At 42.2% G+C, this 26,524-nt stretch overlaps 1 pseudogene; it reads right to left on the bottom strand.

Annotated features, from left to right (window-relative positions):
• LOC119320369 overlaps positions 1-24,861 on the bottom strand; it is a 46,107-nt pseudogene extending 21,246 nt beyond the window's left edge.
• Positions 24,862-26,524: the final 1,663 nt, after the last annotated feature.

The raw sequence follows: 26,524 nt of genomic DNA on the forward strand, positions 1-26,524 counted from the left end.
AAAAACTCCGTTCGAGAATCGAGGCGGAAGTAGCCCACGCGCACAGCGGTACTACGGCCGAAAGTCCCAAGCGGTACTACCGCTCGGAGAGCGGTACTACCGCTGGGGAGCTTCGGCGGTACTACCGCTGTGGTCGCGGTACTACCGCTAGGGCAGAGCAAAGCAAAGCAAGGGGAAAACGGCAGCTCCAGAGATGCGGAAGGAAAGACGACGGGTGTGAAAAGGATGTGTACGTGTGATTCCACCCAAGTCTTACCAAAACGGATCCCCTCTTGATAGTACGGTGACTCCTACGAAACTAGTCCACCAACAGCGAAACGAAGGAGCTACACCGTGTTGAATTACAACACCGAGGGGAGGAAATCGTCTCGTGCCAATGGATGAATCTCTGAAAGAACTAAACACACACGATTAGTCCGCACAAGCATTGTCATCAATCACCAAAACATATTGGGAATAAATATGCCCTTACAACGGTCATCACCCTGCACCACAGGATCCCCTTGGCCACATTCTTGGTGCATCACCATTAAAAAAAGGAGATGCTCTCCGTTTTAGTGCACACAAGCATAGAGCTTCAAATATCTCACCTTCATGAACCATAAAAACATTACTTGACTGAGTACAAAATGGAAGAGCATAACATCTGCAGTTACTCAAGAGAGTGGGGCTACTAATTAAGCATGGATTTTCATGTACCAAATGAAGATTCTAGATTTATTAACTTAACAAATTACCAGTCCTAAAGGTCGAGGCAGGTGCATGGAAACACATTTCTTACAACAACTGTCCTGATGCAGAAAAACTCACCGGTATCAGTCACGGTACATGAAGACAGAAGCAATAAAAAATAGCAGTATAAAAGGAATCTTGAAAATCCATTATAAAGGAAGAAAACTTGGTCATGAATGCACTGGTTGCAGCTTTCGTGCTAATTGTCCGATGTTGAGACAAATAAAGACAATGGCATATTCAAAATGAGGCTAAAATTATTACTGACTTAGTTCTAATTCCATATAGTAATTAAAATGCTTAGAAAGATGTGGACTACTTGGCATTTTAGGAACTGGCCACTGGAAATAAACCCATAGGGTCTCAGGTATTGGTTGTCGGACATTTTTTCTACATATGACTTTTCAGCAAAACCAAGATATCATCAACCATTACTCCACTAAACAGACAGGTCAGTCACCTTTAGGACAGATTGTGGTTGCTTATATGTGTCAACAAATTACAATTTCATATGTAGGAGTGGGTCAATTCAAGCCGTTAGCAAGCAGTCACATGGCCGACTAAAAAAAGATAGTTATGTTTAACAGAATTTTTATGGACCAACTATACTCAATCCACCAGTCCAGGCTATGGTATAGTTATCCAGCCTAAATACTCACATATATCAGCCATGAGTGGAAGTAGTTGACAACAAACTATGATCCTAGAAAGTACGACTAAAAGTTTGTCTATCAATGTAAAAACAAAAACACATTTGTAGATCAGCAAACAAAGGAGATGCCAACAGTGAAGTAAAAGTTCATCAAGAATCATATTTTCAGGGGAGAACAAATAGTGCAGACTATAAAAAGTATTGCTAGGATGGCTAAAGACAGTAAAAGCCTGAAACTTTCCAATTGTAAACAAACACGAAAGCAAGACACATCACCACAGAAGTAGTAGTACAACTCCCAGATCTCTGGAACAATTTTCGCTTTGTTATATTTTTGCTCCGGAAATATAGTCAAATCCTCACTTCTAGCAGCGCATATAAGCATATCACTGAGATAGCGAGAGAAATGGCGGCCAAAGGAGGGAGCTCAGCGAGAAGAGGAAAATGGGGAACTCACCTTGGCCTTGGGACCGCTGGTTGCTGCCATGGAAGAGCTCTGAACCATGGAGCAATCACGTGCGCGTCTTTGATTGTTTGTTGCTATAATATACCAACAATTAGTACCCAAAATATATATTCTAGATGGACACTCTGCAAGTGTTCTTACCTTGTCCAAGTCCAATGCTTTATGGCTCTGAATTCTGACAATAGACCAAGTTCCAGGCCTAAATGTGCTTCCCTCAAACTTTGTTATTTCTAAAAATCTGCATTTTACATTGAATAAATATTACAGTACACGACTTATCACAGGCAGAGAGGAGTGCAGATGAGGGGACGGGGCTGAGCTAACCTCTCGGCGTAGTGGAACAGGCAGAGGTAGAGGTAGACGGGACGAGCGTCTTCAGCTCAAGCGACTGCGCCACCGCGTTCTTGACCGCCTGCGCAGCAAGCACACACGCGCGCAATTCATTCGCCGGAATTCGGGTGAGAAGACACAAGAAGAGAGGAGGGGGACGGACCTGCGCGATGAGGGCGACGAGGTGTATGAGCGCGTCGAAGTTGTCGCCGTCGGAGTGGGAGACGAGGAGCACTGAGACGGCGGCGTCGCCGTAGAGGTGTGCATTCGTGGCTCCGTGCCCATCCGCACGCCAGCCGTGATGCAATCCACTTGACCTTGAAGGATTTGACATGAAGGAGATGGGGACGACCAGGATCCGTTAGTTGCCGCCGGTGTCAGCGGCGAGTGTGTCGGTGGTGAGGCTGCCGCTCGCCTCCTTTCGGCCGCCTTCCGGTGCGTGCGGGATGTGATTCCACTGCTACTGCTGCTGCTGCTATGGAGAGGGAGGCGCGGGTGGGGGCGGTGCTAGGGGGATAGGAAGAGGAGAGGGAGGCGGGGTGCTGGAGGAGGAAGGCGGCGGCTAGGGCATGGCGGCGGCGGCGATGTGGGTGGGAGGAGAGGAGGCGCGCGGGAGGGGACGGAGGGAGGGAGAGAGAAGGAGGCGACTAGGTCTTTGGACAGGAGCGCCCCCCTTTTATACCCCCAATACGCGAAATGACCAAAATACCCCGGTAGGGGCACGGTATTTACATTTTGTTGCCATTACTATTCATTCCAGCAGTGTCAATCCTAGATCCAACGGCCCAGGCTTCTCCAGATCTCGATCGGACGGACGAAAACGCATCAAGGGAATCGATCCAACGGCCCAGAATCGCTGATCTCTGAGGAGGCTTGTAGAGACCTTCTTCTCTTATTTCTGGATGGTTCAATAATTATGAGGTATAGAAAGCATAAGAGAAAAAGTTCATAAACTAAGTTATGTACTTAGAAGTATCTAGGAATTTGAATCAGTGCATTTGGCTCAAATATGAGCCCTATGTGATTTTCCAAAGTCCATCACAGAAATAGGAAAATGGGTTTTTATAAATAAGTGTTGGGAAAAGTTTCCTGGAAAAAATTGCAAACAACACCAAGTGATAGAGCATGATTTTAGGAACACCTAGGATTTGAATCATCAAATTTGGACTTCATTTGGATTTCCTATACATTTTATAGTGCTCCTGGAAAATAAAAAGGAGTGGGGTCATACCTAGTTCGCCGCACTAGGCGAGGCATAGCTAAACGGCGCCTACTGGGCTCGGCCCAATGGCTCAGCCCTGCACGTGAAGGGAGGTAACGTCGATGGTGCCTTTGGGCATAGCGCTTTCTCGAAGCGAAGGCGGCTTCTACTGCACCCGCCTCCACTTAACCCGAGCGGGTCCGGCTGGACACGTCGGCAGAGGCTGACTGGTGGGGTCACCGGTCCCACAGGACGGCTTTCTTCTTCCTCTCGCAGCCTCCTCGTGCCGCAGGAATAGAGGAGGCGAGGCCAAGCTCGTCCCAATGACCAGGGGCACCGCTGCGGCTGCCTGGCGCACCGGCGAGCTCGGGGGAGAGGGTTCCGACCCCCCCCCCCCCGGTTGAGTCTTGGGTCCTGGGAAGGTCGAGGTCAAGAGCGGCGTCGTCCATGGCGGAAGCTGGCAACAACGATGATGGGCTTGGTGCTACCGCCATCGGTAGGAGTGAATGGAGCTCGGGAGAGACCTGCGGTGAGGTTGGAGGTGCTCTAGTGGATTCCAAAGGGGAGGGGAGATGCCACAGAACGCGAATTTAGGTGGAGGCCGACAGCATGGCTCCGACCATGGGGGTGGAATGAGGGCATGGGAGGGGGAGTGGGGCGGTCCATGAGGTATCTGAGGGAGAGGGGGAGCGAATGGAGATGAGAGGGAGGCCTGGGGATGGGTGTATGTAGGAGGGCGACGAGCTGGAGCTCGTATTCGCTCGGGAGCTCTCGGGCATGCTCAATGGGGAGGAGAGGAAGCGAGGGAGGAGGGGCCCGACCGCGTGCCGTGTAGAGGACGTCGAGGCAGCCTCGGGGGACACGATCCCGGCGCCCAAGGTCGACAGGAGGCCTTGGAATGGGTGTGCTACAGTGCGGGACAGCATTGTAGCATGCTCCAGAGCGCGAGCTCTACACGCATGGGCTTGTTTAATTGCACCGGCCATGTCCATTTGTGTCTAGGGGGTCAACGGAGAGGTGAACAATGTGGAAATGGCTTTGGATGCTCTAGGAGACCTCTGGAGGAAGGAGGGGTTGAGAGAGAGGGAAGACAGTGTTGTCTAAGAGAGAAAGTGGGGGTTTGACCCACAAATAATTGAGCAGTGGGCTTGAATTTTTTTACTAGAGGTAGAAGGTGACTAGGGTGAGTTGTGGTAAAAATTTGAGCTAAAGGATAATCCATTAGGGGCTTCAATCATTGACCACAAAAATATGCCAGAAGGTGTTTGATGATGAATTGAGGTATCTAGAGGAATCCAATGGACTTGAAAATTAACAGGAATGATCTTGGCATCAGTTTGAGATAGCTTGCAAGTTTTTATCCCATTTAGAGAAGCTTGGCAGTGTAATTATTTCAAACCCTAGAAATCAGCAGAAATGAGTTTCCCAAGATTTAGTCATGCAAATATATTCTCCTTGATGCACCACTTGTTTTAGTGTCATCATTTAGGGATTATAGCATGTCCACAAAAATTGAGATCGAGAGGAGACAGTTGGCAATGTAGAGTTACTCAAATTTGGATCTGGACAGGAATGGTTTTGGGGAACTTTTGTGAACCAAAACAATTTTTATTGTGATAAAACTTTGCAATATCATCACATTATGCATATGCGACTTTCTATAGTTTTCCCGGATTTATTTGAAAATATTTCTTATAGAAATATTTCAAATACTTGAATTATGCATAAATGGTTTTGGAGGGTTTTGTCCAATATTTTGAACATGACCATGTGTTGAAACTCATATATATGGAAAATATATGTACACCGAGTTTCCTATATTTTCTAAAATATTTTTGAAACATAAAAAAAATAACCTATTAATGTAACATCCCACTTTTCAATTTGGATGTTATTCATAGATCATTCATATGCGTCCATGTTTTATGCATTTTGTGAAGGAAATATGCCCTAGAGGCAATAATAAAGTTATTGTTTATTTCTTCATATCATGATAAATGTTTATTATTCATGCTAGAATTGTATTAACCGGAAACATAATACATGTGTGAATACATAGACAAACTTAATGTCACTAGTATGCCTCTACTTGACTAGCTCATTAATCAATGATGGTTATGTTTCCTAACCATAGACATGTGTTGTCATTTGATTAACGGGATCACGTCATTAGGAGAATGATGTGATTGACTTGACCCATTCCGTTAGCCTAGCACTTGATCGTTTAGTATGTTGCTATTGCTTTCTTCATGACTTATACAAAGTTCCTACAACTATGAGATTATGCAACTCCTGTTTACCGGATGAACACTTTGTGTGCTACCAAACATCACAACGTAACTGGGTGATTATAAAGGAGCTCTACAGGTGTCTCCGAAGGTACATGTTGGGTTGACGTATTTCGAGATTAGGTTTTGTCACTCCGATTGTCGGAGAGGTATCTCTGGGCCCTCTTGGTAATGCACATCACTATAAGCCTTGCAAGCAATGTAGCTAATGAGTTAGTAACGGAATGATGCATTACGTAACGAGTAAAGAGACTTGCCGGTAACGAGATTGAACTAGGTATTGGATACCGACGATCAAATCTCGGGCAAGTAACATACCAATGACAAAGGGAACAATGTATGTTGTTATGCGGTTTGACCGATAAAGATCTTCGTAGAATATGTAGGAGCCAATATGAGCATCCAGGTTCCGCTATTGGTTATTGACCGGAAACAGTTCTAGGTCATGTCTACATAGTTCTCAAACCCGTAGGGTCCGCATGCTTAACGTTACGATGACAGTTTTATTATGAGTTTATAAGTTTTGATGTACCGAAGGTTGTTCGGAGTCCCGGATGTGATCACGGACATGACGAGGAGTCTCGAAATGGTCGAGACATAAAGATTGATATATTGGAAGCCTATATTTGGATATCGGAAACGTTCCGGGTGAAATCGGGATTTTACCAGAGTACCGGGGGGTTACCGGAACCCCCCCGGGGGTTAATGGTCCTACATGGGCCATGAGGGAGAAGAGGAGGGCCGGCCAGGGCAAGCCGTGCGCCCCCTTTCCTCTTTCCCCTCCCCCCTTTCCTTCTCCACCAAGGCAAGAGGGGGGAGTCCTACTCCCGGTGGGAGTAGGACTCCTCCGGGCGCACCCCTAGGGGCCGGCCGCACCTCCCCCATCCCTCCTTTATATACGGAGGCAGGGGGGCACCTCTAGACACACAAGTTGATCATTGTGATCGTTCCTTAGCCGTGTGCGGTGCCCCCCCTCCACCATATTCCACCTCAGTCATATTGTTGCGGTGCTTAGGCGAAGCCCTGCGTCGGTAGAACATCATCATCGTCACCATGCCGTCGTGCTGACGGAACTCATCCCTGACACCCTGCTGGATCGGAGTCCGGGGATCGTCATCGAGCTGAACGTGTGCTGAACTCGGAGGTGTCGTACGTTCGGTACTAGGATCGGTCGCATCGTGAAGACGTACGACTACATCAACCGCGTTGTCATAACGCTTCCGCTTATGGTCTACGAGGGTACGTGGACAACACTCTCCCCTCTTGTTACTATGCATCACCATGATCTTCCGTGTGCGTAGGAATTTTTGTTGAAATTACTATGTTCCCCAACAGTGGCATCCGAGCCTGGTTTTATGCATAGAGGTTATATGCACGAGTAGAACACAAGTGAGTTGTGGGCGATATAAGTCATACTGCTTACCAGCATGTCATACTTTGGTTCAGCGACATTGTGAGATGAAGCGGCCTGGACCGACATTACGCGTACGCTTACGCGAGACTGGTTTCATCGCTACGAGCACTCATTGCTTAAAGGTGACCGGCGGGTGTCTGTCTCTCTCACTTTAGTTGAACCGAGTGTGGCTACGCCCGGTCCTTGCAAAGGTTAAAAAAGCACCAACTTGACAAACTATCGTTGTGATTTTTGATGCGTAGGTAAGAACAGTTCTTGCTCAGCCCGTAGCAGCCACGTAAAATATGCAACAACAAAGTAGAGGACGTCTAACTTGTTTTTGCAGGGCATGTTGTGATGTGATATGGTCAAGACGTGATGCTATATTTTATTGTATGAGATGATCATGTTTTGTAACCGAAGTTATCGGCAACTGGCTGGAGCCATATGGTTGTCGCTTTATTGTATGAAATGCAAACACCCTGTAATTGCTTTACTTTATCACTAAGCGGTAGTGATAGTCGTAGAAGCAATAGATGGCGTAACGACAACGATGGTACGATGGAGATCAAGGTGTCGCGCCGGTGACGATGGTGATCACGATGGTGCTTCGAAGATGGAGATCACAAGCACAAGATGATGATGGCCATATCATATCACTTATATTGATTGCATGTGATGTTTATCTTTTATGCATCTTATCTTGCTTTGATTGATGGTAGCATTTTAAGATGATCTCTCACTAAATTATCAAGAAGTGTTCTCCCTGAGTATGCACCGTTGCGAAAGTTCTTCGTGCTGAGACACCACGTGATGATCGGGTGTGATAGGCTCTACGTTCAAATACAACGGGTGCAAAACAGTTGCGCGCGCGGAATACTCAGGTCAAACTTGATGATCCTAGCATATACAGATATGGCCTCGGAACACGAAGACCGAAAGGTCGAACGTGAATCATATAGTAGATATGATCAACATAGTGATATGTACCATTGAAACTACTCCATCTCACGTGATGATCGGACATGGTTTAGTTGATTTGGATCACGTGATCACTTAGATGACTAGAGAGATGTGTGTCTAAGTGGGAGTTCTTAGGTAATATGATTAATTGAACTTAAATTTATCATGAACTTAGTACCTGATAGTATTTTGCTTGTATATGTTTGATGTAGATAGATGGCTCGTGTTGTTGTTCCGTTGAATTTTAATGCGTTCCTTGAGAAAGCTAAGTTGAAAGATGATGGTAGCAATTACACGGACTGGATCCGTAACCTGAGGATTATCCTCATTGCTGCACAAAAGAATTACGTCCTGGAAGCACCGCTGGGTGCCAGGTCTACTGCTGATGCAACTGACGACGTTAAGAACGTCTGGCAGAGCAAAGCTGATGACTACTTGATAGTTCAGTGTGCCATGCTTTATGGCTTGGAACCGGGTCTTCAACGACGTTTTGAACGTCATGGAGCATATGAGATGTTCCAGGAGTTGAAGTTAATATTTCAAGCAAATGCCCGGATTGAGAGATATGAAGTCTCCAATAAGTTCTATAGCTGTAAGACGGAGGAGAATAGTTCTGTCAGTGAACACATACTCAAAATGTCTGGGTATAATAATCACTTGATTCAACTGGGAGTTAATCTTCCTGATGATAGTGTCATTGACAGAATTCTTCAATCACTGCCACCAAGCTACAAGAGCTTCATGATGAACTATAATATGCAAGGGATGGACAAGACTATTCCCGAGCTCTTCGCAATGCTAAAGGCTGCGGAGGTAGAATCAAGAAGGAGCATCAAGTGTTGATGGTCAATAAGACCACCAGTTTCAAGAAAAAGGGCAAAGGGAAGAAGAAGGGGAACTTCAAGAAGAACAGCAGACAAGTTGCTGCTCAAGAGAAGAAACCCAAGTCTAGACCTAAGCCTGAGACTGAGTGCTTCTACTGCAAGCAGACTAGACACTGGAAGCGGAACTGCCCCAAGTATTTGGCGGATAAGAAGGATGGCAAAGTGAACAAAGGTATATGTAATATACATGTTATTGATGTGTACCTTACTAATGCTCGCAGTAGCACCTGGGTATTTGATACCGGTTCTGTTGCTAATATTTGCAACTCGAAACAGGGACTACGGATTAAGCGAAGATTGGCTAAGGACGAGGTGACGATGCGCGTGGGAAATGGTTCCAAAGTAGATGTGATTGCGGTCGGCACGCTACCTCCACATCTACCATCGGGATTAGTTTTAGACCTAAATAATTGTTATTTGGTGCCAGCATTGAGCATGAACATTATATATGGATCTTGTTTGATGCGAGACGGTTATTCATTTAAATCAGAGAATAATTGTTGTTCTATTTATATGAGTAATATCTTTTATGGTCATGCACCCTTGAAGACTGGTCTATTTTTATTAAATCTCGATAGTAGTGACACACATATTCATAATGTTGAAACCAAAAGATGCAGAGTTGATAATGATAGTGCAACTTATTTGTGGCACTGCCGTTTAGGTCATATCGGTGTAAAGCGCATGAAGAAACTTCATACTGATGGACTTTTGGAATCACTTGATTATGAATCACTTGGTACTTGCGAACCGTGCCTCATGGGCAAGATGACTAAAACGCTGTTCTTCGGAACTATGGAGTGAGCAACTGATTTGTTGGAAATCATACATACTGATGTATGTGGTCCAATGAATAGTGAGGCTCGCGGCGGGTATCGTTATTTTCTCACCTTCACAGATGATTTGAACAGATATGGGTATATCTACTTGATGAAACACAAGTCTGAAACATTTGAAAAGTTCAAAGAATTTCAGAGTGAAGTAGAAAATCATCATAACAAGAAAATAAAATTTCTATGATCTGATCGTGGAGGAGAATATTTGAGTTATGAGTTTGGCTTACATTTGAAACAATGTGGAATAGTTTCGCAACTCACGCCACCCGGAACACCACAACGAAATGGTGTGTCCGAACGTCGTAATCGTACTTTACTGGATATGGTGCGATCTATGATGTCTCTTACCGATTTGCCACTATTGTTTTGGGGTTATGCTTTAGAGATGGCTGCATTCACGTTAAATAGGGCACCATCAAAATCCGTTGAGACGACACCTTATGAATTATGGTTTGGCAAGAAACCAAAGTTGTCGTTTCTTAAAGTTTGGGGCTGTGATGCTTATGTGAAGAAACTTCAACCAGATAAGCTCGAACCCAAATCGGAGAAATGTGTCTTCATAGGATACCCAAAAGAGAGTATTGGGTACACCTTCTATCACAGATCTGAGGGCAAGATTTTCGTTGCTAAATTCGGATCCTTTCTAGAGAAGGAGTTTCTCTCGAAAGAAGTGAGTGGGAGGAAAGTAGAACTTGATGAGGTAACTGTACCAGCTCCCTTATTGGAAAGTAGTTCATCACAAGAACCGGTTCCTGTGACAACTATACCAATTAGTGAGGAAGCTAATGATATTGATCATGAAACTTCAGATCAAGTTTCTACTGAACCTCGTAGGTCTACCAGAGTAAGATCCGCACCAGAGTGGTATGGTAATCCTATTCTGGAAGTCATGTTAGTTGACCATGGCGAACCTACGAACTATGAGGAAGCGATGATGAGCCCAGATTCCGCAAAATGGCTTGAAGCCATGAAATCTGAGATAGGATCCATGTATGAGAACAAAGTATGGACTTTGGTTGACTTGCCTGATGATTGGCAAGCCATCGAGAATAAATGGATCTTCAAGAAGAAGACTGACGTTGATGGTAATGTAACTGTCTACAAAGCTCGACTTGTTGCAAAAGGTTTTCGACAAGTTCAAGGGATTGACTACGATGAGACTTTCTCACCCGTAGCGATGCTTAAGTCTGTCTGAATCATGTTAGCAATTGCCGCATTTTATGATTATGAAATTTGGCAAATGGATGTCAAAACTGCATGCCTGAATGGATTTCTGGAAGAAGAGTTGTATATGATGCAACCAGAAGGTTTTGTCGATCCAAAAGGAGCTAACAAAGTGTGCAAGCTCCATCGGTCCATTTATGGACTGGTGCAAGCATCTCGGAGTTGGAATAAACGCTTTGCTAGTGTGATCAAAGCATATGGTTTTATACAGACTTTTGGAGAAGCCTGTATTTACAAGAAAGTGAGTGGGAGCTCTGTAGCACTTCTGATATTATATGTAGATGACATATTATTAGTTGGAAATGATATAGAATTTCTGGATAGCATAAAGGGATACTTGAATAAAAGTTTTTCAATGAAAGACCTCGGTGAAGCTGCTTACATATTGGGAATCAAGATCTATAGAGATAGATCAAGACGCTTAATTGGACTTTCACAAAGCACATACCTTGATAAAGTTTTGAAAAAGTTCAAAATGGATCAGGCAAAGAAAGGGTTCTTGCCTGTATTACAAGGTGTGAAGTTGAGTCAGACTCAATGCCCGACCACCGCAGAAGATAGAGAGAAAATGAAAGATGTTCCCTATGCTTTAGCCATAGGCTCTATCATGTATGCAATGTTGTGTACCAGACCTGACATTTTCTTAGCAATAAGCTTGGCAGGTAGGTACCAAAGTAATCCAGGAGTGGATCACTGGACAGAGGTCAAGAACATCCTGAAATACCTGAAAAGGACTAAGGATATGTTTCTCGTTTATGGAGGTGACAAAGAGCTAGTCGTAAATGGTTACGTCCATGCAAGCTTTGACACTGATCCAGACGATTCTAAATCGCAAACCGGATACGTGTTTTTATTAAACGGTGGAGCTGTAAGTTGGTGAAGTTCTAAACAAAGCGTCGTGGCGGGATCTACATGCGAAGTGGAGTACATAGCTGCTTCGGAAGCAGCAAATGAAGGAGTCTGGATGAAGGAGTTCATTTCCGATCTAGGTGTCATACCTAGTGCATCGGGACCAATGAAGATCTTCTGTGACAATACTGGTGCAATTGCCTTGGCAAAAGAATCCAGATTTCACAAGAGGACCAAGCACATCAAGAGACGCTTCAATTCCATCCGGGACCAAGTCCAGGTGGGAGACATAGAGATTTGCAAGATACATATGGATCTGAATATTGCAGACCCGTTAACTAAGCCTCTTCCACGAGCAAAACATGATCAGCACCAAGACTCCATGGGTGTTAGAATCATTACTGTGTAATCTAGATTATTGACTCTAGTGCAAGTGGGAGACTGGAGGAAATATGCCCTAGAGGCAATAATAAAGTTATTATTTATTTCCTCATATCATGATAAATGTTTATTATTCATGCTAGAATTGTATTAACCGGAAACATAATACATGTGTGAATACATAGACAAACTTAATGTCACTAGTATGCCTCTACTTGACTAGCTCATTAATCAATGATGGTTATGTTTCCTAACCATAGACATGTGTTGTCATTTGATTAACGGGATCACGTCATTAGGAGAATGATGTGATTGACTTGACCCATTCCGTTAGCCTAGCACTTGATCGTTTAGTATGTTGCTATTGCTTTCTTCATGACTTATACAAAGTTCCTACAACTATGAGATTATGCAACTCCCGTTTACCGGATGAACACTTTGTGTGCTACCAAACGTCACAACATAACTGGGTGATTATAAAGGAGCTCTACAGGTGTCTCCGAAGGTACATGTTGGGTTGACGTATTTCGAGATTAGGTTTTGTCACTCTGATTGTCGGAGAGGTATCTCTGGGCCCTCTCGGTAATGCACATCACTATAAGCCTTGCAAGCAATGTAGCTAATGAGTTAGTTATGGAATGATGCATTACCTAATGAGTAAAGAGACTTGCCGGTAACGAGATTGAACTAGGTATTGGATACCGACGATCAAATCTCGGGCAAGTAACATACCGATGACAAAGGGAACAGTGTATGTTGTTATGTGGTTTGGTCGATAAAGATCTTCGTAGAATATGTAGGAGCCAATATGAGCATCCAGGTTCTGCCATTGGTTATTGACCGGAAACAGTTCTAGGTCATGTCTACGTAGTTCTCGAACCCGTAGGGTCCGCACGCTTAACGTTACGATGACAGTTTTATTATGAGTTTATAAGTTTTGATGTACTGAAGGTTGTTCGGAGTCCCAGATGTGATCACGGATATGACGAGGAGTCTCGAAATGGTCGAGACATAAAGATTGATATATTGGAAGCCTATATTTGGATATCGGAAACGTTCTGGGCGAAATCGGGATTTTACCGGAGTACCGGGGGTTACCGGAACCCCCCGGGGGTTAATGGGCCTACATGGGCCATGAGGGAGAAGGGGAGGGCCGGCCAGGGCAGGCCGCGCGCCCCTCCCCCCTAGTCCGAATAGGACAAGGAAGGGGGGCGGCGCCCCCCTTTCCTCTTTCCCCTCTCCCCTTTCCTTCTCCACCAAGGCAAGAGGGGGGAGTCCTACTCCTGGTGGGAGTAGGACTCCTCCAGGCGCACCCCTAGGGGCCGGCCGCACCTCCCCCCTCCCTCCTTTATATACGGGGGCAGGGGGCACCTCTAGACACACAAGTTGATCATCGTGATCGTTCCTTAGCCGTGTGCGGTGCCCCCCTCCACCATATTCCACCTCGGTCATGTCGTTGTGGTGCTTAGGCAAAGCCTTGCGTCGGCAGAACATCATCATCGTCACCATGCCGTCGTGCTGACGGAACTCATCCCCGACACCCTGCTGGATCGGAGTCTGGGGATCGTCATCGAGCTGAACGTGTGCTGAACTCGGAGGTGCCATACGTTCGGTACTTCGATCGGTCGCATCGTGAAGACGTACGACTACATCAACCGCGTTGTCATAATGCTTCCGCTTACGGTCTACGAGGGTACGTGGACAAAACTCTCCCCTCTCGTTGCTATGCATCACCATGATCTTGCGTGTGCGTAGGAATTTTTTTGAAATTGCTATGTTCCCCAACATTTTGTTGTTTTGTGTTAGCTGCATTTTGATCAAAGAGGCCTTAAGAAACTCAAGGACCAATTTGAGAGAGTTGGAGGTTTCACAAAAATCCAATTTTGATTTATCCAAATTTGGTGATTGGGTCATATTGTTTTCAAAATTCTTTTTCCAAATATTTTAAAATAATTGGAGAAGATAATATGACTTCTTCAAAATCAGCAAAAAATACTGGAAATTGAATTTTGAATTTTTGGAGAGTTTATTTGATTTTATTTACTAGTTTATTTATTAGTTAGCTAAGTAATTAGTACTGTAATGTTTGTTTTTAGTTTAGGCATTTAGGTCTAGAAAAATGTTCACGAGGTCACTAATAAGAACATATATCTATGTGATATTTTTGGAATTTTTAGGATTTATTTTTATTTATTTTGCGTGATTTAGTCTTTGGAAAATTGTTTTAAAAAAAGTTTCGGGCCGACCGAATTGGGCCGAACCCAGCACAGCTGCGCCAACCGCCACCGCCGCCGTCTCTGAGCCAGACTCCGACAAACAGACTCTTATTTTCCTAATTTTTTAAATATTCCAAAACTGACAAAAAATATTTTTGTAGATTTTTCAGAGTCCGTTTACTTACCATATCACGTGCCTCCCTTTTTTTCACGATTCTGGAGTGTTCCGAAAGGTCTCTTTTATGTGTTCCTCTGGTGTCATGGTTTGCATAATATTACTTTCAACATTAATGGGCATACCTGAGATATAATGTTTATACGTTGTCCATTAACAGCCTTCGGGTTAGTACCTTCGGCATTATTTATTTTGATAGCTCCGGATCGATAAACCTCCTCAATAACATTGGGTCCTTCCCATTTGGAGAGGAGTTTTCCTGCAAAGAATCTGAAACGAGAGTTGTACAAAAGAACATATTCTCCAACTTTGATCTCACGCTTTTGGATTCTTTTGTCATTCCATCTTTTAACTTTTTCTTAGAATAACTTTGCATTTTCATAAGCCTGGCTCCATTCATCTAATGAGCTAATATCAAATAACCTCTTTTCACCAGCAAGTTTGAAATCATAGTTGAGTTCTTTGATTGCCCAATATGCTTTATGTTCTAATTCAAGAGGCAAATGACAAGCTTTTCCATAAACCATTTTATAAGGAGACATACCCATAGGATTTTTATATGTTGTTCTATAAGCCCAAAGTGCATCATCTAGTTTCTTAGACCAATTCTTCTGGGACCTATTGACAGTCTTTTGTAAGATTAGTTTTATTTCTCTGTTACTAAGTTCAACTTGACCACTAGATTGAGGATGATAAGGTGATGCAATTCTATGGTTAACATCATACTTAGCAAGCATTTTACAGAAGGCACCATGAATAAAGTGTGAACCACCATCGGTCATTAAATATCTAGGGAATCCAAACCTTGGGAAAATAACTTCCTTAAGAATTTTAATAGAGGTGTTGTGATCAACACTACTGGTTGGAATAGCTTCTACCCACTTAGTAACATAATAAAAAACAACCAAAGTATGAGTATACCCATTAGAAGAAGGAAAAGGTCCCATCAAATCAATTCCCCAAACATCAAATGGTTCAATAACAAGTGAATAATTCATAGGCATTTCTTGACTCTTACTAATATTACCTATTCTTTGACATTCATCACAAGATGAGACAAACTTACGGGCATCCTTGAAGAGAGTAGGCCAATAAAAACCAGATTACAATACCTTATGAGCAGTTCTGTCTCCCGCGTGATGTCCTCCATAAGCCTCGGAGTGACATTTCTGTAGGATTTGTTCCTGTTCATGCTCAGGTACACAATGTCTAATAATACCGCCTACTCTGATGTGGGTCATCCCAAAAGTAATGTCTTAAATCACAGAAGAATTTTTTCTTTTGTTGGTAAGTAAAGCTAGGTGGTACGTATTTAGCAACAATATAATTAGCATAGTCAGCATACCAAGTTGTGCTATTAGAAACATTTATTGTAGCTAATTGTTCATCAGGGAAGCTATCGTTAATAGGTTGTGGGTCATCAAGAATATTTTCAAGCCTAGATAGGTTATCAGCTACGGGGTTCTCTGCTCCTTTCCTATCAGTGATATGCAAATCAAATTCTTGTAGTAGAAGAACCCACTAAGGGAGTCCTGGATTAGGGGGTATCCGGACAGCCGGACTATATACATCGTCCGGACTTGAAGCGTGAAGATACAAGACTCAAGACTTCGGCCATGTCCGGATGGGACTCTCCTTTGCGTGGAAGACAAGGTTGGCGATCCGGATATTGTGTTTCCTTCCTTGTAACCGACTCCATGTAAACCCTAGCCCTCTCCAGTGTCTATATAAACCGGAGAGATTGGTCCTTAGAAGGCCGATCTCACAATTAAAATCATACCATCATAGGCTAGCTCTTAGGGTTTAGCCTCTACGTCTCGTGGTAGATCTACTCTTGTACTACTCATATCTTCAATATTAATCAAGCAGGAAGTAGGGTTTTACCTCCATCGAGAGGGCCCAAACCTGGGTAAACATTGTGTCCCTTGCTTCCTGTTACCATCAGCCTAAGACGCACAGATCGGGACCCCTACCCGAGATCCGCCAATTTTGACACCGACACCCACCTAATGAGTCTAGGTTAAGCATCTTTCTTTTCCATAAGATATTTTATAGCAACTAATCGGTGTGAACAATCACTTTAGAATCAACAATGTAAGATCTGAATTTATCACAAGCAAACACCACTGCTAAGAATTCTTTTTCAGTAGTAGCATAATTTCGTTGAGCAATGTCTAGAGTTTTACTAGCATAATGGATAACATTCAGTTTCTTATCAATTCTTTGTCCTAGAATAGCACCTATAACATAATCACTAGCATCACACATAATCTCAAAAGGCAAGTTCCAATCAGGTGGTTGAACAACATGTGTAGTAATTAAGGCTTTCTTTATTGTTTCAAAGGCTTCCAAGCAATCATCACCAAACACAAAGGGAATATCCTTTTGCAAAAGATGTGTGAGAGGCCTAGAAATTTTAGAAAAGTCTTTGATAAACCTCCTATGGAAACCAGCATGACAAAGGAAACTATGAATACCTTTGATATCTTTAGGACATGGCATTTTCTCAATTGCATCAACCTTGGCTTTGTCCACATCAATGCCTCTTTCAGAAATTTTATGGCCCAAAACAATACCTTCATTAACCATGAAGTGGCACTTCTCCCAACACAAGACAAGATTTGTTTGTTCACATCTCTACAAAACTTGATCAAGATTGCTTAAACAATCATCGAAAGACTTCCCATAAACAGACAAGTCATCCATGAAAACCTCAAGAATCTTTTCACAAAAATCAGAGAATATAGCAGCCATACATCTTTGAAAAGTAGCAGGTGCATTACATAAACCAAAAGGCATACGTCTATAAGCATAAGTTCCAAAATGGCAAGTAAAAATGGTCTTTTCTTGATCAGGTTGTGAAACAAGTATTTGTGAAAAAACAGAATATCCATCAAGGAAGCAAAAATGTGTGTGCTTAGATAGTCTTTCTAACATTTGATCAATAAAAGGCAGAGGGTAATGATCTTTTCTAGTTGCTTTGTTTGATTTTCTATAATCAATTACCATCCTATAGCCTGTGACAATTCTTTGTGGAATAAGCTCATTCTTATCATTAGGAACAACAGTAATACCTCCCTTCCTAGGGACACAATGAACAAGACTTACCCATCTACTATCAGCTATAGGATAGATTATACCTGCTTCCAGAAGTTTCAATATTTTCATTCTTACCACTTCTTTCATCTTCGGATTTAACTGACGTTGGTGATCAACAACGGGCTTAACATCAGGTTCCATATTAATCTTGTGCTGACATAGAGTGGGACTAATGCCCTTAAGATCATCAAGAGTATATCCAATAGCAGCTCGGTGCTTCCTTAGAACTTTCAATAATCTTTCTTCTTCATGTTCTGAAGGGTTAGCACTAATAATAACATGATATATCTTTTTCTCATCAAGATAAGTGATGACCCACAAGTATAGGGGATCTATCGTAGTCCTTTCGATAAGTAAGAGTGTCGAACCCAGCGAGGAGCAGAAGGAAATGACAAGCGGTTTTCAGTAAGGTTTTCTCTGCAAGCACTAAAATTGTAGGTAACAGATAGTTTTGTGATAAGATAAATTGTAACGAGTAACAAGCAATGAAAGTAAATAAAGTGCAGCAAGGTGGCCCAATCCTTTTTGTAGCAAAGTACAAGCCTGGATAATTTCTTATAATGAGAAAAGAGCTGCCGAGGACACATGGGAGTTATTGTCAAGCTAGTTTTCATCACGCTCATATGATTCACGTTCGGTACTTTGATAATTTGATATGTGGGTGGACCGGTGCTTGTGTACTGCCCTTACTTGGACAAGCATCCCATTTATGATTAACCCCTGTTGCAAGCATCTGCAACTACAAAAGAAGTATTAAGGTAAACCTAACCACAACATTAGACATATGGATCCAAATCAGCCCCTTACGAAGCAACGCATAAACTAGGGTCTAAGCTTTTGTCACTCTAGCAAGCCATCATCTCTTCCCAATGCCTTCCTCTAGGGTCAAATAATGGTGAAGTGTTATGTAGTCGACGTTCACATAATACCACTAGAGGAGAAACAACATACATCTCATCAAAATATCAAACGAATACCAAATTCACATGACTACTAATAGCAAGACTTCACCCATGTCCTCAGGAACAAACATAACTACTCACAAAGCATATTCATGTTCATAATCAGAGGAGTAATAATATGCATTAAGGATCTGAACATATGATCTTCCACCAAGTAAACCAATTAGCATCAACTACAAGGAGTAATCGACACTACTAGCAACCCACAGGTACCAATTTGTGGTTTTGATACAAGATTGGATACAATAGATGAACTAGGGTTTTGAGAGGAGATGGTGCTGGTGAAGATGTTGATGGATATTGACCCCCTCTCGATGAGAGGATCATTGGTGATGATGATGGTGATGATTTCCCCCTCCCGGAGGGAAGTTTCCCCAGTAGAACAGCTTTGTCGGAGCTCTAGATTGGTTCCGCCAAGGTTCCGCCTCATGGCGGCGGAGTTTCGTCCCGTAAGCTTGCCTCTGATTTTTTTTCTAGGGTAAAAGCCTTCATATAGCAGAAGATGGGCACCGGAGGGCCACCAGGGGGCCCAGGAGACAGGGGGCGCGCCCAGTAGGGGTGGGCGCACCCCCCACCCTCCTGGCTAGGGTGTGGGCCCCCTCTGGTGTTTTCTTTGCTCAATAATTCTTATTAATTCCAAAACTGACTTCCGTGGAGTTTCAGGATTTTTGGAGCTGTGCAGAATAGGTTTCCAATATTTGCTCCTTTTCCAGCCAGAATTCCAGCTGTCGGCATTCCCCCTCTTCATGGTAAACCTTGTAAAATAAGAGAGAATAACTATAAGTATTGAGATATAATGTGTAATAACAGCCCATAATGCAATAAATATTGATATAAAAGCATGATGCAAAATGGACGTATCAACTCCCCCAAGCATAGACCTCGCTTGTCCTCAAGCGAAAGCCGAAATCGAAAAATATGTCCACATGTTTAGAGATAGAGGTGTTGATAAAAATAAAATACGGACATGGGGGCATCATGATCATTCTTATAACATCAACATATATAGATTTTGTCATATGATTTCTTATGCTCAAGTAACGATCAATTCACAATGTCAAGTATGGTTCAAAAACTTCATTGGGAACTAACAAACTATAATCTCAGTCATTGAAGCAATTGCAATTTATCATAACATCAGAAAGAGTCAAGAATAGAGCTTTTCAGCAAGTCCACATACTCAAATATCATATAGTCTTCTACAATTGCTAACACACACGCAATACTTGTGGTTATGGAGTTTCAACCGGACACTAAGAAAGATAGGGGCTTATTGTGTTGCCTCCCAACGTATTCACCTTTGGGTGATGTCAACAATAATAATTCATGCTAACTTACATCCAATTGGATATATATATCAAGATCTTTCAAACACGAGGAGCTTGCCATAGGATAAAATGAGAAAGGGAAAGGTGAAGATCACCTTGACTCAAGTATAAAGTAAAAACATAAATTAAAATATAGGCCCTTGACAGAGGGAAGCAGAGGTTGTCATGTGATTTTAGGGTTGGATGCACAAAATCTTAATGCAAAAGAACGTCACTTTATATTTCCACTTGTATATGGACCTTTAGTATGCAGTCTGTCGCTTTTATTGCTTCCATAACAAGATCGTATAAAGCTTATTTTCTCTGCACTAATAAGTCATACATATTTAGAGAGCAATTTTTATTGTCTGCAACATGACAACTTACTTGAAGGATCTTACTCAATCCATAGGTAGGTATGGTGGACTCTCATGGCAAAACTGGGTTTAAGGATATTTGGAAGCACAACTAGTATCTCTACTTGGTGCAAGGAATTTGGCTAGCATGAGGGGGGAAGGCAAGCTCAACATGTTGGGAAGATCAATGACAATATACTTTAAGTGAGATGTGAGAAAACATAAACCATTACATTGTCTTCCTTGTCCAACGTCAACTCTTTTAGCATGTCATACTTAATGAGTGCTCACAATCATAAAAGATGTCCAAGATAGTATATTTGTATGTGAAAACCTCTCTTTCCTTATTACTTCCTATTAATTGCAATGATGACCAAAACTACGTTTGTCAACTCTCAACAACTTTTATGCCTCATACTTTCTATGTGTGAAGTCATTACTATCCATAAGATCAATATGAGCTCTTTTATTCTTTTTATTATGTCTACTTTCTCAAGATGATGGCAAGATAGCAAAGCCCTTGACTCAACACTAATCTTTATTATAGATAGCTCACGGACTCGATTACATAAGCAGATCACAAAGCAAAACTCAAAACTAATTGATACTAAAACTTCAATATACTAGATCAAGATACTACTAAAAGGATCGAACTAAATAAAACGGTAAAGATAAGAGTGTGATGGGATATGATACCGGGGCACCTTCCCCAAGCTTGGCAGTTGCCAAGGGGAGTGCCCATACTAATACGTCTCCAACGTATCTATAATTTTTGATTGCTCCATGCTACTTTATCTACTGTTTTGGACTATATTGGGCTTTATTTTCCACTTTTATATTACTTTTGGGACTAACCTATTAACCGGAGGCCCAGCCCAGAATTGTTGTTTTTTGCCTTTTTCAGTATTATGAAGTAATAGAATATCAAATAGAGTCCAAACGGAATGAAACCTTCGGGATCGTGATTTTCCAACCGAACGTGATCCAGGAGACTTGGACCCTACTCCAAGTAGTGCCCGAGGAGGTCACGAGGGTGGAGGCCCCCCCCCCGGGGTGCGCCCCCTACCTCGTGGGCCCCTCGGAGCTCCACCGACGTACTCCTTCCTCCTATATATACCTATGTATCCCCGAACGATCAGAACAGGAGCCAAAAACCTAATTCCACCGCCGCAACCTTCTGTATCCATGAGATCCCATCTTGGGGCCTGTTCCGGAGCTCCGCCGGAGGGGGCCCAGGGCTTCTACATCATCACCATAGCCCCTCTGATGAAGTGTGAGTAGTTTACTTCAGACCTTCGGGTCCATAGCTAGTAGCTAGATGGCTTCTTCTCTCTTTTTGGATTTCAATACAATGTTCTCCCCCTCTCTCGTGGAGATCTATTCGATGTAATCTTCTTTTTGCAGTGTGTTTGTTGAGACCGATGAATTGTGGGTTTATGATCCAGTATTATCTATGGAAAATATTTGATTCTTCTCTGAATTCTTTTATGTATGATTGAGTTATCTTTGCAAGTCTCTTCGAATTATCCTTTTTGGTTTGGCCAACTAGATTGGTAGTTCTTGCAATGCGAGAAGTGCTTAGCTTTGGGTTCAATCTTGCGGTGTCCTTGCCCAGTGACAGAAGGGGCAGCAAGGCACGTATTGTATTGTTGCCATCGAGGATAACAAGATGGGGTTTTTATCATATTGCATGAATTTATCCCTCTACATCATGTCATCTTGCTTACGGCGTTACACTGTTTTTACTTAATACTCTAGATGCACGCTGGATAGCGGTCGATGAGTGGAGTAATAGTAGTAGATGCAGAATCGTTTCGATCTACTTGTTTTGGACGTGATGCCTATATACATGATCATTTCCTAGTATACTCATAACTATGCTCAATTCTGTCAATTGCTCAACAGTAATTTGTTCACCCACCGTAGAATATCTATGCTCTTGAGAGAAGCCACTAGTGAAACCTATGGCCCCCGCGTCTATTCTCATCATATCAATCTCTATCACTTTATTTACTTGCTTTGTTTTACTTTGCCTTTACTTTTTACTTTGCATCTATCAATCAAAAATACCAAAAATATTATCTCTATCAGATCTCACTCTCGTAAGTGACCGTGAAGGGATTGACAACCCCTAAGCGTTGGTTGCGAGTTGCTATCGTTTTGTGTAGGTACGAGGGACTTGTGTGTGGTCTCCTACTGGATTGATACCTTGGTTCTCAAAAACTGAGGGAAATACTTACGCTACTTTGCTGCATCATCCTCTCCTCTTCGGGGAAATCCAACACAGTGCTCAAGAGGTAGCACATACCCATGTGATTATGTCCTCGAAGGTGATGGAGGTGGTGATGATGATGGTGGATAATCGCACATTGAGCGTAAAAGCTCCTCCAACTTGCGGATAATGCCCTTGAGTCTGGCAATATGATCCTTCAACAAAATATTCTCCTGTGTGAGATACTTATTCTGAATGTGAGCTAACTCAATCATCTTGAAAGCTTCAATCTCAGTTGGAGTAAAGAGGTTAGGTAAGGGTTGAGGGATGTCTTCTTCTTCCACCGCCGGAGCTTGAACCTCCGTGGCCTTCTTGATCCCTTCCTCCTTGTTGATCTCTTCCGGTTCTTCTCTTTTCAGCTCTATCTTCAATAGCCAAGCATCCTTGTCTTCATTGTTGAAGGAAGGCAACGTCATGGTGCTCTAGATCTGTCAGAAAAACAGCTCGAATGAAAATAGAGCATATTTGCGTGATACGGTGGTCAAAGCCTTCGGGAGATTATATAATGAATTTTTACCGACCAAAATACGTAACGTGCAAGAAAACGGAGTCCGGGAGGCACATGAGGTGGCCATGAGACAGGGGGGCGTGCCCAGGAAGGGTGGGCGCGCCCTCCACCCTCGTGGAGGCCTCGTGTCCTTCCCGGATTACTTATTTCTTCCTAAAATTCTTAAATATTCCAAAACGGATAAAAATTGCCATTAGAATTCTTTTGGAGTCGGTTTACTTACTATACCACATACCTATTCCTTTTCGGAGTCTGGAACATTCTAGGAAGTGTCCCTTATGTATTCCTCCGGGGTTACGGTTTCAATAATATTAGTTTCAACATTGATAGGATTACCTGAGATATAATGTTTAATTCTTTGACCGTTCACCACCCTCGGACTTGTGCCTTCGAAGTTGTTGATTTTTATGGCACCAGGACGATAGACCTCCTCGATAACGTAAGGACCTTCCCATTTAGAGAGAAGTTTTCCTGCAAAAAATCCTAAACGAGAGTTGAATAATAACACATACTCACCTACATTAAACTCACGCTTTTGTATCCTTTTATCATGCCAGCGTTTGACTTTTTCTTTGAATAGCTTGGCATTCTCATAGGCTTGGGTTCTCCATTCATCAAGTGAGCTAATATCAAATAACCTCTTCTCACCGGCAAGTTTGAAGTCATAGTTGAGCTCTTTAATAGCCCAATATGCCTTATGTTCAAGTTCAAGAGGTAAGTGACAAGCTTTTACATAAACCATCTTATACGGAGACATACCCATAGGATTTTTGTATGCAGTTCTGTAGGCCCATAATGCATCATCAAGTTTCTTGGACCAATTCTTTCTAGATCTATTGACAGTCTTTTGCAAAATTAATTTGAGCTCTCTATTGCTCAACTCTACTTGACCACTAGACTGCAGGTGATAAGGAGATGCGATTCTATGATTAACATCATACTTAGCAAGCATCTTACGGAAAGCACCATGAATAAAATGTGAACCACCATCAGTCATAAGATATCTAGGGACTCCAAACCTCGGAAAATAACTTCTTTAAGCATTTTAATAGAAGTGTTATGATCAGCACTACTAGTTGGAATAGCTTCTACCCACTTGGTAACGTAATCAACAACAACTAAAATATGTGTGTAACCATTAGAGGCGGGAAAAGGTCCCATATAATCAAAGCCCCAAACATCAAACGATTCAATAACAAGAGAATAATTCATAGGCATTTCTTGGCGTCTACTAATATTACTAATTCTTTGACATTTATCACAAGATAAGACAAACTTACGAGCATCTTTGAAGAGAGTAGGCCAATAAAAACCATATTGCAATACCTTATGTGCAGTTCTATCTCCAGCGTGGTGTCCTCCATAGGATTCAGAGTGACACTTGTGTAGGATCTGTTCCTGCTCATGCTCAGGTACACAACGTCTAATAACACCATCTACTCCTTCTTTATAAAGGTGTGGGTCATCCCAGAAGTAATGTCTTAAATCATAAAAGAACTTTTTCTTTTGCTGGTATGTGAAACTAGGTGGTATAAATTTAGCAACAATGTAATTAGCATAATCAGCATACCAAGGAGCAGTATGAGAAGCATAAATGACCACTAATTGTTCGTCAGGAAAACTATCATCAATAGGCAGTGGGTCATCAAGAACATTCTCTAACCTAGATAAGTTGTCTGCAACGAGGTTCTCAGCTCCCTTTCTATCAATAATATGCAAATCAAATTCTTGGAGCAAGAGAACCCATCTAATAAGTCTAGGCTTAGCATCTTTCATTTCCATAAGATATTTAACAGCAGCATGATCAGTGTGAATAGTAACTTTAGAATCAACAATGTAAGGTCTAAACTTATCACATGCAAATACAACTGCTAAGAATTCTTTTTCAGTAGTAGCATAATTTCTCTGGGCAGTATCAAGAGTTTTACTAGCATACTGTATAACATTCAATTTCTTATCAACTCTTTGCCCTAGAACAGCACCTACAGCATAATCACTAGCATCACACATAAATTCAAAGGGTAATTTCCAATCAGGTGGTTGAACAATAGGTGCAGTGATTAAAGCTTTCTTAAGTATTTCAAATGCTTCTACACAATCATCATCAAAGACAAAAGGAATATATTTTTGCAATAAATTAGTCAGAGGCCTAGAGATTTTAGAAAAGTCCTTAATGAACCTCCTATAAAAACCGGCATGACCAAGGAAACTTCTTATACCTTTTATGTCCTTGGGACATGGCATCTTTTCAATAGCATCACCTTTAGCTTTATCAACTTCAATACCTTTCTCAGAAATCTTATGCCCCAAGACAATGCCTTCATTAACCATAAAGTGACACTTTTCCCAATTCAAGACGAGACTAGTGTCTTCGCATCTCTACAAAACTCGATCAAGGTTTCTCAAGCAATCATCAAAAGAGGATCCATAAACAGAGAAATCATCCATGAATACCTCACAAATCTTTTCACAAAAGTCAGAGAATATAGCCATCATACATCTTTGAAAGGTAACAGGTGCATTACATAAACCAAAAGGCATACGTCTATAAGCAAAAGTACCGAAAGGGCAAGTAAAAGTAGTTTTTGATTGATCCTTCGCTAACACGGGTATTTGAGAGAAACCAGAATAACCATCTAGAAAGCAGAAATGTGTGTGTTTGGATAGTCTTTCTAGCATTTGATCGATAAAAGGTAAATGGTAATGATATTTCTTAGTAGCTTTACTTAATTTACAGAAGTCAATTACCATCCTATAACCTATAATAATTCTTTGCGGGATCAATTCATCTTTATCATTTGGAACGACAGTAATACCTCCCTTTTAGGAACACAATGGACAAGGCTTACCCAATCACTATCAGCAACGGGATAAATTATACCTGCCTCAAGGAGCTTTTGTATCTCCTTTCTTACCACTTCTTTCATCTTAGGATTCAGTCGTCGTTGAGGATCTCTAACTGGTTTGGCATCACCCTCCAAATTAATTTTGTGTTGGCATAACATGGGACTAATGCCCTTGAGATCATCTAGAGTATATCCAATAGCAGCACGGTGCTTCTTCAGAGTTTTCGATAATCTTTCTTCTTCTAGCTCTGAAAGGTTAGCACTAATAATAACAGGATATATTTTCTTTTCATCAAGATAAGCATACTTAAGATCAAACACGGGATCACCCTTGGGTGGAGGAGGATCCCCTAGAATTTCAATGGGTAGGTTGTGTTTCAAAATAGGTTCCTGTTGAAGGAACACTTCATCATTTCCCTTCTTTCCTTCATAAACATATCATTTTCATGGTCTAGCAAATATTGTTCTAACGGATCAGTAGGAGGCATGGCAATAGAAGCAAGACCAATAATCTCATCCTTACTAGGTGATTCTTTATCACGGGGTTGTCTATGAAACTTAGCAAAATTAAACTCATGAGACAT

Source organism: Triticum dicoccoides, chromosome 6B (genome assembly GCF_002162155.2).
Source record: "Triticum dicoccoides isolate Atlit2015 ecotype Zavitan chromosome 6B, WEW_v2.0, whole genome shotgun sequence".
Taxonomy (NCBI): Eukaryota; Viridiplantae; Streptophyta; class Magnoliopsida; order Poales; family Poaceae; genus Triticum; species Triticum dicoccoides.